The sequence below is a fragment of the Lepisma saccharinum genome, chromosome 13 (genome assembly GCF_977018435.1).
Source record: "Lepisma saccharinum chromosome 13, izLepSacc3.1, whole genome shotgun sequence".
In the NCBI taxonomy this organism is placed as follows: Eukaryota; Metazoa; Arthropoda; class Insecta; order Zygentoma; family Lepismatidae; genus Lepisma; species Lepisma saccharinum.
In genome coordinates, this window is record NC_139241.1 from 46,815,307 (window position 1) to 46,827,458 (window position 12,152).

The 12,152-nt window shown below is 38.5% G+C and overlaps 1 protein-coding gene across 2 annotated transcripts in view; it reads right to left on the reverse strand.

The window, feature by feature from the left end:
* The window catches only part of LOC145996938 (LIM domain only protein 3-like), a 191,054-nt gene extending 179,447 nt beyond the window's left edge, over positions 1–11,607 (reverse strand). For both annotated transcript variants that reach the window (XM_083133522.1, XM_083133521.1), the window contains exon 1: positions 11,356–11,607. The gene's annotated coding sequence lies outside the window, so the exon portion shown is untranslated. The remainder of the gene's footprint in view (positions 1–11,355) is intronic.
* Between the last annotated feature and the right edge of the window lie 545 nt (positions 11,608–12,152).

Sequence of the window (12,152 nt, forward strand, 5' to 3'; positions counted from 1 at the left end):
AAAATTTTAGACGGTGTAAAAGGTGGCAAAGTGTTCCTCTGTGCTACCAGCCCTTTGACCTGTGCCCAAATACGTTCGATTGCATTGTACATACAATGATAAGGCGGGAGACGGACCACCGTATGTCCCGCTTCTTCTGCAAGCTTGTCTATTCGATATATGGGGAACTGTGGTTTGTGTAACATAAGGAGCTGCAGTAGTTCAGCCTTCCTCATGTTTCTGTGGGCTCGCGAAAATCCTGAAGTAGGTCAATCCGGCAACAGCGCGTCGCTACCAGAGTGGGTGGTTCCACGCCGCTTGCTAGCGCGTCCCGACAATAGTCATCGTTTGTTAGAAAAGCAATGAAGTTTTTCCTGTGTTACTTTTTTAGTTGAGGTAGAAAAGTCTGTGTAGTAATTAATATTAATTTATTTAACTCACTACATATGACATTTATGTTCATTTTCACACAAATTATGTAATTACTGTCTCTATTTTAGTTATCTATCTATCTATCTATCTATATAGTATATATAAACTGTGTACATATTTTTATAATTTGTAATTCTGCATATGCGTGGTAATAATATTTTATAATTAGCGTACTTTCAAAATAATATGTCATTAGATTAGTCAAAGATTCTATATTTGGCACAAATTGGAAACTTGTCATACAATAACACAATTTCTGTTAAACTTCATAAGAATTTACTGGTCGCCAAATTCAATATGAGGAACGTAAGTTGCAGATCCAGATTAGGGAATATAATCATAGTTATACAGTGTATTCATTAAATGCATTGGGAGATTGTTACAAGTGTTTCATAAATTTTATGTTACTTTAGGTCGTTAGTTATCATTATATAATGAAATTTAACAATTTGAACCATATTGGAGAAAGCATTATGCCGAACCTTTCTGTGTAAAACTATTATTATGTAATGTTCATAGCCTTTTGCTTATTACTGAGTTCATAAAACATAATACAATTAATATATATTTTGTTCATATCTTAGTTTGTTTCTACTATATACTTCCCAAGTATCCTTAGACAGTGTAAGAAATATTATGGTTCTTAAACAAATTTCGATATCATTTAGAAAGAAAGATGTTTGAAGAGAGAGAGAGAGAGAGAGAGAGAGAGAGATCAGGAAGAAAACTGAAGCAGAAGCAGAAAGATAGGAATGTAAATTATATAACTTTCTCACTCTCTCTCTCCGTCTGCCTCTCTATCTCTTTCTTTCTCTCTCTCTCTCTCTGTCTATGTGTGTGTGTGTGTGTGTGTGTGTGTGTGTGTGTGTGTGTGTCATGTGCATGTGTGTGTGTATGAATGAAAGAAGAGTTGGGTCCAATGTTTCGATATTCAATTGGCCCCAAGTTTTCGGGGAGTAGGCAGGAGATTCGATGTTTGACCCTTTGTACCTTTCTCTTTCTTCTCTGTACCTTGTTCTGTCCGTTTTTCTTGATTTTCCCACGTTCTTTTTCTACCATTCCCCTCTCTCTATTTCTCTTTGTTCCATTTCAACCTGTCTCATTTCTCTCTTTCACAATTATCTTCTAGAACTCTGTTCCTCTCTTCTTTGTCTCGAGCTCGATTTGTTTCTCTCCATTTCGTATAGTTTTCTGATTGGTTGCTAGAGTTGTGAGCCGTTGCGGTGCGGGAATACGCTGACTAGTCAACAAATGATTAGTTTTCCGCACATAAGAATAAACGATAATTAGATGAAGTTAGGGAAGGAACTCGTGAAACTGAAAGTTCATGCCCAAGACGTGATTCGAACCCAGAACTTGCTAACTAGATCGTGAATCAAATATTGGACATGCTCGGCCTCAGAAGCAACTCTAATTGGAACCTTATCAGCATTATGGAATTTGAACATTTTCTAATGTAAATGTAAATTCTAGTTAATTCGTTGAAGGCATAAGGATTTTATGTTCAGTATGCCCCCAGGAACTAAAAAAAAAGTGCAATCAGAGTGGGAATTTCCCCTCGTTCTCCCCTCTCAAATACCACAGACAGACAGACAGAGAGAGAGAGAGAGAGAGATAGAGAGAGTGAGAGTGAGTGAGTGTGGAGACAACCTGGGGAGCTACTTGATAGCAACAGTAGCAGGTCTTGAAGACCCGAAAATAGCGGCGATGGACTACGTGGCACTCAGCGATAAACAGCTTGGTAAGTCCCCAGGCCTTTGACAAAGATTTTATTTGATTCTGAATGAACATATTGCCGACTTCCGTGTCGTAGTGGTTAGCACAGCACGCTACGACCCCAGAAGACTCGGGTTAGAATCCCGGCCTCGGCATGGGTGTACGTGGATGGATCACAGAAAAATGTTACAACAACTAATCAAAGAAACACAGCATGACCTGGTATGAATTTATGATGTATTCTAAGAAGGCTACACGCACGTCACTTTTCTACGTAATCACCAAGGTGATTGAGACATTTATCAGACCGCTGGACCAACTTGTTGATGCCGTCTTGGTAGAAATTTTGTCTCTGCTCATTGAACCACTTTGTGGCAGATGCCCGAAAGGTAAAAGTCACTGTGGGCCAAGTCAGGAAAGTATGAGGAGTGTGTCCCTTCATCAATTTCATCACACTATCACTGACTATCATCTTTGCGATTAGCGAAAAGTTGATGAAAAGCGAAGTAAAATAACAAAAATAATCAATCAATCAATAGGGATATTAGTAGCTTACATGGACGATAGGGTACAAGTGTCATATAAAGTGCATTTTCCCATTTCTCTGAATATTATTTTGGAGCCTGTATTTTTCTTTGCAGTTCATTTCGGCAATAGAAAATTATCAGAGGCATTCTGATTGTCTCGTAGTTTTTTTTTTTTTAAATTTTACATTATGAAAGTTGCATGTTGTAAATAATTGCAATAAAATACAAACCCACGACATCAAATAAACTCCATGATAGTACAATATCCCCCACAGAGACAGGGAGGTCAGCGCATCGAGTCCCATCGCCGCTGCTTTCAGACTTTCGAGACCGGAGTTAGCTACTTTTTTTTCTAGTAGCTCCCCAGTTGTACTCACGACGTTGGGTCAACGCCGAAATTTTGTGACTTTCATCGGAAATCGAACCCGGAACCCCTCGCACCGTTAACTGTTTGGCTACGCAGGAGTTGAAATTTAATACAGCACACGGAAATATAGATCAGAGATGGAGTTGTGGAAACAAGATGTGCTATATGTATTCCAAAGCTATTAGTTAATCATTTTCAAAGGCCATTTTAACAAGAATTAAATCAGAGAACAATCATGTAATAAGCGTATGACTTATATCACGTTAATGTCAGTCTCGGTTTGCATTCACCAAAGCTACTATAATTTATTAGAAAGATATCTCTTGACGGACATCTTGATATTAATGTACTTTGAGACTTAGGAGAACGTACTATCACTTGCCATCTAAGAGTGAACATGCCGGATAAATTCTCCTAGGTTTGCATTTCGTATTTTAATCGCTTTTTTCACCTTACTACCTCTATAGTTAATCATAACATAGACTAAGGATGATTCAGCGATAATAGGGATGGCACCCTTTTAACATTCGAGGCAAGAACGACATAAGACCCTGCGTTGCCTATGGACACGAGATCCAGAATGAAACTCCCTCTTTAAAATACCCAATCCAGAATTGAAGGTATGCAAGGACGTATTTAGAGGGAGAGTTCAGAGGGTCCGGACCTCCCGAAAGAATTATCAAGTACATAAATTTAATAATGAAAATGCACTTATTTAGCATTTCTTATTTATTTCCTCTGAACTTACTAGAAGGCAAGGATTTATTGGGATCATATGGCTTTAAAGTACAGTAGAAAATAAGATTTATGCATACTACTACTTCTAATGGTCCTCTTCCGTGACCGTGTGTTCTAAGGCGCTGTGCTTTGGGCTCCGACTGCGGGACGGCATGAGTTCGAGTCCACATGCGTTCAGTCGCTGGATTCTTTGCCTGAGTATAAGACCGGTGGCAACCCACCATCGTGAGGAAATCTGGGAACTACGAGTGTGGAGCATAACCCGGTCACGCATATCTTTTATAACGACTGGAGGTTCGACGTGCTGACCCCACGTCATCCCATTACTGGTTGAAGATCTCCACACCTCTAGGTAGGATTGTGGGAGATAGGCCAAGGCCGTTCGATGCCATGGGTTATTTTATTATTGCTACTAATGATAATGTGCATAAAATACGAATCATGAACTTTACTTTCTTTAACGGGATCTAACGTCCGTTTTTATTATTCAATAAATATTCAATTCACAATCTATTTGACATTAATGTCCTTGCTTTGTTGTTATTCAAATGGTGGTGACCTTGAATAGAGGCAAGCTAGATAATGAATGCGTGCTGTTATATCTCTATTATAATTCCGTCTTTTTAGCAATTGACGCAATGATGATAATGCAATATTGAATAATTTAATACTTTATTAATATTATTATTTCTGAGACATTTGTTCGGACTCCCTCCAAAATATATTTCTAGATACGTGCCTGGAGGTATGATATTTATTTCTTCTCATGTGCGAGCCGGCTGGCTGAAAGTACTACATATATGTATATTTTGTACAGTTGTACAAGAAATATGTCATAATCTTAAAAAAATGTAAATATCGAATAAAATTTGCCTATAAATACGCACCCTAATCATAACTTATTAAACGTATATTTTTTCATTCATCAATTTTTTTACGCTTACAATAACCTATAAGATTTACTAAATATTTTTTTGTATTCTCCATCTAATTTCTAATTCTACGTACATACTATGTATACACACTCCTTTCTTTTGGCTTCCATCTCATCAGACTTACCATTAATTTCCTCAATTATCTCATCCAACTCGCTTGCATTTACACCCTTCTACACGTTAAAATAAAATAATAATATTTTATAATCATTAGACATTAAACAGGGTGGAATAAATAGCAGGGAGGCTTTTGCAATAATAATTTCAATTATATCCTTATAAAAAATAAATTTAAATTTTTTTAATGAATTTCGAGTGGAAGATTCAATACGCAAACCTCCTTATTAATTCAATGTCAAGATAATTATAAAAATTTGGAGGGATTGTATTTATACACACGAACGCTCGGGAGCCAATAGGAGTTTATAATCTTCAAACTGGGTTATCTCTACCGATTCAACAAATTCAATCTCTCCAATGTCGTTTGTGTTGCACCTGATGCAAAATCTGTCACAGTTTAATTGGGAAATTATTTTTGGGAGAATATGTGTGTACACGTCGTGTTTTCACGGCCCAGAACACACGAGACAAAGCATAGCATGACAAATGTCCAACAAGAAGAGACAACCATACAGTCGGTAGGAACGATTGACTGCCAGGAAGCAGTAGCGAAGCGTAGTCTTACGAAGGAGGCAAGCAATGTTTCAGTACAACAAAACATGTAGTACAACGACATGCCGAGGGGAAAGATTCAAGGTTTATAGCCTCATTTACCCAGTCGCTGGATTTGTCAAAATATCGTAATAAAGTGACTGTACTAAAAATAAACCATATGATCTGCAAACGTCTCATTTACTTTTTTAAAAAAATCCAGGTAACGTTATTCATATGATATTAAACGTTTTGCATATGCGAACTTTCCGCATACGACTAAAGGGAGACGGAATTTGTTACTTACTTATTAGTACCTTTATTTGTTCATTATTATTTAATATGGTCAAACGGTGACCAAACCGATTTAGATAAAAAAAAATGGGAATCATTTGTTTATTTTACGCTGCATGATGTAATTTAGTATTTTTGGGCACCCTAAAAACCGCATTGGAGTAACTTAAACACTAAATAAAAAGTTAAACACAAACAATAAAAAATTCATTTCAAAGCAAAGAAACACATGCATAGACGATGTACTCACCACAATAAATTTCAAACTCTTGGTGTTGGTCGACCCCCTTCCACGATTTTCATTTTAACACTTATCTCTCTCGAGCTAAACGAAGCAATTTTCAATTGCTCAATAATACACCCGCACTTCACATCAACCGTTCCTAAATACGCGTTCATTCCGATAAATTCACAGCACAAAACACGAAGCAACAAACACTCACACTATCCCACGCGCTTTCCACAACTGCAAATGCAAGCATCCACACAAAACACTTTGAAATTCTCTGAAACAACAGAAAGTGATACCAACCTATTTCCTTAATTTTATCCGTCACAAAGGAAAGATATATCAGTTTGGAGATAAAAATTACGCGGAGGAATCAGAATCATTTCAGCAGAACGAGTATGTACATTAATATTTAAGTAATAAAGTGTCATTCAATGGCGTGCCCGGCGCGAAGGAGGGGGGGATGGATGGTAGACATAACCCCCTTTTGGCCCAGTATATCTAAGAAAAAACGTCAAAGGAAGGAAAAGATGACAAAATGGGGACCGTAAAAAGACCCTGGGAACACCACTTGCGTCATAATAATAGAACTTAAAACATATTCGGGCCTCCCCGATGGCGCAGTGGTAGTGTCGTCGCCTTGTAATCAAGGGGTTCCGGGTTCGATACCCGGTGGAGGCACAAGTGTTTCAGATACCATTTTAAACTGTAGGTCCAGTCCCGATTAGCCTTACTGTGCATAAAGTGGACTTAAAACAACAAATCAATCAATCAATCATTAAAACATATTCTTGTGCTCATAATATGCAGAATGTATACGATTTACTTCTATGCCATGTACAAATATCAGTAGATAGTTCTTTCTCAGATAGCTTTATTTTCACCCCAAATTTTATTCAAAAGCAGTCAATTTATTGATTGTAAAATTTGTAAAAGAGCTCACTTGAATTACTGCGTAAATAATTTGGCAGTTGCAAACACTGGTAGCGGTCAACACTTCTGGCGGAATTTGAGCTGGACCGACCAGGAAGCAGGGTGCAGGACCAAGGTCCGTCCAATCTTCCCTCCCTCCCTGAGAAAACTCTTCACGGGGGTGCAGAAATTCCACTGCCCCAACTCCCAATGTCAACTTTTTTTACGCGTTTTACATTTCGCGAAATCTAAAATAATTTGTAATATAATATGATATATATGGAATTTAGAACAGTGATAATAACTTCTCTTAGTTATTTTATGACTAACAATTATTATTATATTTGCGATCTTGTTTACGTGTTCATGAAGACAAATATTCGTTACTAGTGTTTGCTAGCAACGTACCCATGGATGAATCCTTCTGCTTTCGGTTGAACTCGGCTATTTTCGGGAATCACGCAAGCTCGGAAAGCACAGCTTTTTGTAGAAGCTTTGTGGACGGGTTCCACCACAATTTCACGCTTCGCCATGTGACTCCTTCGGAGGCCTTATTTTCCCGCAGAACGGCTGCAAGCATTGAGGCTGGTGCTTGCTACAGAGCTGCTGGGGGAGTTTGCGGCCGCATTTTTTCGCGAAATCGAGTGCGATGGAAACTAAATACGGTTAGAACATTAAGTACATTAAATGATATTCGAATTATGCAAGCAGTGCTTGCATTGCTTGTACTATATCTTCGCCTCTGCCAGGAAGTTCAATTCATGGGGGACAGGGTGAGGGATGTGGGCTCTCCCATTGCATGGGGTGCACCTACGTACAAGGGATTCTAGTACATGACTACCTGAGAGCATAAAGACGATTTGCATCGCCTCCATAAATAACCGAGACTGTGAATATATAGAGAGCCACCACCACCCCACCCATGAATATGTCTTCAAAACAAATTGCATAATGTAGGTGGGTGGCTTCATCATTTTTTAAAAATGCAAGTAGCTAATTAGGGTAACAAAACACCTTGTTTACATTTAAATAAATTATTCAAAATTACAATAAAGTAAAAAGCAACCAATTTTTTGTAATTCTATATAAAAAAAAGTTAACATAGGCCAAAATCGGTAAACTCCTCGCTCGGACAAATGTTGAAATATTGGTCTAAACAGGTAAAAAACTGCTTACTGACAAGTAATCTGACTTAAATTTGGCATAAAGCCTTTTGACATTTGTCGAGCCAAGATGTAGTACCTCATAACTTCTGTGATAAAAACATTTAATTCATAATACTACTGACGGACTTATTATTCCATTCGCATGATGCAATTAGTAAATAGAATAAATCTAATTACATGTCCATTAAGAAGCAAACATTTCTTTGTAAATACGAGTAATGACGTAAAATGCCTGTTTTTTTACAAACCCCCTTCCCCCGTTGTAGGTTTGTTAGCTATGGATTATCAATCTGTATTGTTTTACAGGTACCTGTCATAGAGGAATCTGGGCACAAAATTTTGAAAACCAGAAACCAGAAACGATCAAAGAGCAGAAACTGAAAGAAGAAATCAGTAACAGAGCTAAAATATTGTCATAAATTTTTTTTGGATGTATTTGTTTCCTCTAAAAATATATATAGCTCTGATATTAGTTCCCTAACAAAGTCAGTTTGGGCTTAGATTTCTCTCATTTGCATTAGAGATGGTGAAAAAATGCACGAAACATAAAATGTAGCTTGAAATGTACTGAAAACAATGTTTTCTTAGCCAAGCTATCTATAACTTTTCTTAGATTAGTCATCATAATTATCGCAACTGACTGCAAAGGCTAACAATGTCGTAAGTCATAAGACAAATATGGCCGCCATTTTTATACGAACTCAAGTTTGGGAAAATACTTTTGCATAGGGGTTACAAGATAAAAATATATAAAATTTTAAAAAATTGACCACTTTGTGTCAATTATTGTCTTTTTGGACAACTTGGTATTAAATAACCCTGTATTGTTTTAGACCTAATAAGAATTAAGATATGCAAGTTTTACTTTTTGATTAAATTAGTGCATATACTGCATATCAGTGAAAGTGTTATAAAAATAGATCAAATACATTCACAGATGTTGGATTAACCCCAGAGTCGGTTTTATGGAAGGATAATGTTGGAAAAATTTCAGCTTGAAATCATGCACCCTTAGAATCGAACCTGGCTTTATTTACTACGTGGCAATCCGACGCCAAACTTTTTTTTTCTTTTTAAGGAAGCCCGTAAGCGGAAATTTCCGCCGTCATTCTTTTCTGTTTTCTCATATATATGTTTTTTACTCAGTTCTCTATTTTTTCACATTCATATTTAGAACAAACATCCGTGTCTCACCCGGGATTCGAACCCGGGACCCCTGCTGTCGTAGCGCGCTGTTATAACTACTCCGACACAAAGGTTAACTACTAGACCACTGGGGCTCCTTATTCGTTGAAGGAAAGCTTTCACAATTATGTATGTTATAAGCCACATATTGTTGTTGCAGAACTCTATCTTATCTTCTGGGATTTTGACACGAAATGGTAAGATCAGCTTTTACAGAAATGAAGATTGCCAATCGACCCGAACAGCAAAACCCAGCAAATGTCTGATGAAAGAAAGGCAATGCCATTCTTGGGGACACGGGCAGGACCGTTCGATTTACAACCTGTCAGTCACTAATTGCCCGGGTACCGGAGGAGGCGTGCTCTGAGGAAGCTCACCAAAGCGGGCTTGGTCAAAACATCTGGTGTTGTAAAACGCGCTGCGTTCCCTACAGGCAGGTAGCAGGCGAATTCGCAAAAGACTCTTCCATGATATACAGTCTTAAACCTTCACTTTACTCCCGACACTTTTCAGGGGGATAACAAGATACGGAAGATGGCAAAAGCTTGTGAAATGAAGTAAAGGGTTATCTTCCACACCTCGTAAGCCTCCCCCTTCCCCCACCCCCTTCTCCCCTCTCTTCGAAACCCCGACTCGAATTCTCCCGAGAAAACATAATGAACCTGCCTGCATTCGGCGCGTCTGCTGCCATAGCAGTTTCAGAATCAATCTCGGGCTCTCGGACGGGAAAGACGGGGGGTGGGGGAATTGGATAAAGAGAGGGGAAAGAGGAAGGGGGGAAATGCCGGTCCTAATACCACGTTACGTCCCGGCAGCAGTTCGTACTTTAATTATCTCTCGTTCTTAATGGCCAATTTACTTTGATGCAGTTTTCTTTAGTCCTTTCGCTCTTTTTTTCAGTTTCTTTTTCTTTCTTTCGTCCTCTCCGTCGTCGCTGGAAATTCTAGATCTGTTGTTATTCACCATTTGGATTTTTCCGGGTCAATTATTACGTGTCCTTTGTGAAAAAAAGGAGGGAAACGTTGGAAGGGGAAACGGCCCATTGATACTAATACCCTTGTTAGGCCTAACAACCTTCCCTTGTACCAACTGCAAGCAGAATTTAGCTGTAACAAGCTTGAGTTTCGCTGATAGGCAAAAAGCTCCACCACAGCTTATTTTTCTTCTTCTTCCTCTTCTTTTTTTCATGGTGAATTCTTTCGTTACGTTTCGATAGGTAACGCGATGCACAGGAACGTGGACCAAAAACAGTTTCTTCGATATTTTTGTGTGTTTTAAAATAGCTAAAAACCTTTTTTTGTCCAAACAGCTTGACGAACGCTGTGCAAAAACAGTTCGTTGGCCATGGAATGTTACGTTTCACACCTAATCTTACGTACAATGTGACTTGTCTAAAAAGGAATAAAATGCACAATTTGCCTTTGTACAATATACAACAGTTGTGTTCACTGAACAAGGTGCACATATTTAGTAGCACTGTGTCATTACTGCAACGTAATACCGTTCTATTTATTTTGACAATTTTGAAAAAAAAATCACATTCCCGAAGAATAAAAGGTCGATTTCAGGAAAGAAATATAAAATACAGGCTTTACCTGGAAAGAAATGTCCCCAATTATGAATAAGATTGACTGAAGCTTTCAAGTGTGCTGCATAAATCTTAGTAATCGACCATATTACTAAGTGTGCAAGGGCAAAACAATTATTGCACTTGTCAAATTTCTGTGCGCTTTAGTAAGCAGAACTACAGAATCTAAACACCGTCTCAGAAGTATAGTTCAAGTATAATGCACACAACAGCAACATTGTTGCTTGTTAGTAACGTGATATTTCAACAAATTTGTGTTATCTGTGAACGTTCTTTCCGTGTAGACTTCATGCTGTCTTTCGTAACATTATAAAATGAAATAACGGTTCTGTTTGTAGACTGTGCCAATACGTTTCCAATAAGTTTTCTTTATTTGCATTGAGCAGAAAGGTGTACAATTTGTGGGCAAAACAGATCAATTGTACCACAAAATCACTTATAAGAAGTCAGCTGAAACACTAGTTGAAGTGTTACAAAAGTGTGCATAAACAAGCTAGACTATTAAATTTTCGAAAGTTGTCCCGGGTGTATATTTCGCAGTTCGGTAATGGCAAACGAAATCACAGTAAAGTAAACGTTTCAACACGTTCATGATCCTAGAACGAAAATACATTTAGATAAAAAGTGTTTACTTACGTTAACTTGTGCTGGTTTTCGAGTCCTGCTTCGGTTTTGATGTCCTGGGGTTGGTATATCTGCGGTTATACCATGAAATTGATGATCACGTTATCACAATTTGTCCAGCTTTAAAACTTCGATTCAACTGTTGATTTCTAACTGACGATAAGGTGCAGACGATGAACGTAGCTCCTACCTTTGACTGTCTCGTGCTTTGTGCTGGTTGTCAGAGGACGGCGAACGTTCTACCCCTTCGGCACGTCGCGACACTGAAACTGAACCGGTGGGAGAGGAAGCAAAGGCGACGAGAAACGTTCGATGATTCGCACTTGCGCATGCGTCGCGCTGGAGAGGGGAGTGACGTCACGTATTACAGCGGCGGGGACAGAACTCTGTATGGCAGATTTTTTTCGTTCCTTATTTTCGTGAAGTGGCAGATCTTAACATGCCGATTAACGCGCAAGTTGCCAAATCTGTAATTGAGCTTGCGAGTTCGCATGGGGGGGGGGGGGGCGACGACGCCGAATTTGCTTATTGAACGCCGTTCGTTATACGATAAGCTTAAATACGATAGGGAAGACGTAGTGATAAATGTACCACCCCAGTATTGGCCCGGAGTGGCTGAGGAGGAACCAACTACTTACTATGAGGTTTGAATCAGCATCTCATGAATAAGTCCGCCATCCTTTTTGTTCACTAATGTCATTAAACCACATACGTCAAATGAAGAAAAGTTCGACTTGTCTTATCAAGACATTTACAACCATGACAAAATAAGTTGCCTTCCGTTGCTTGTATCAAAAATGCTTGATACT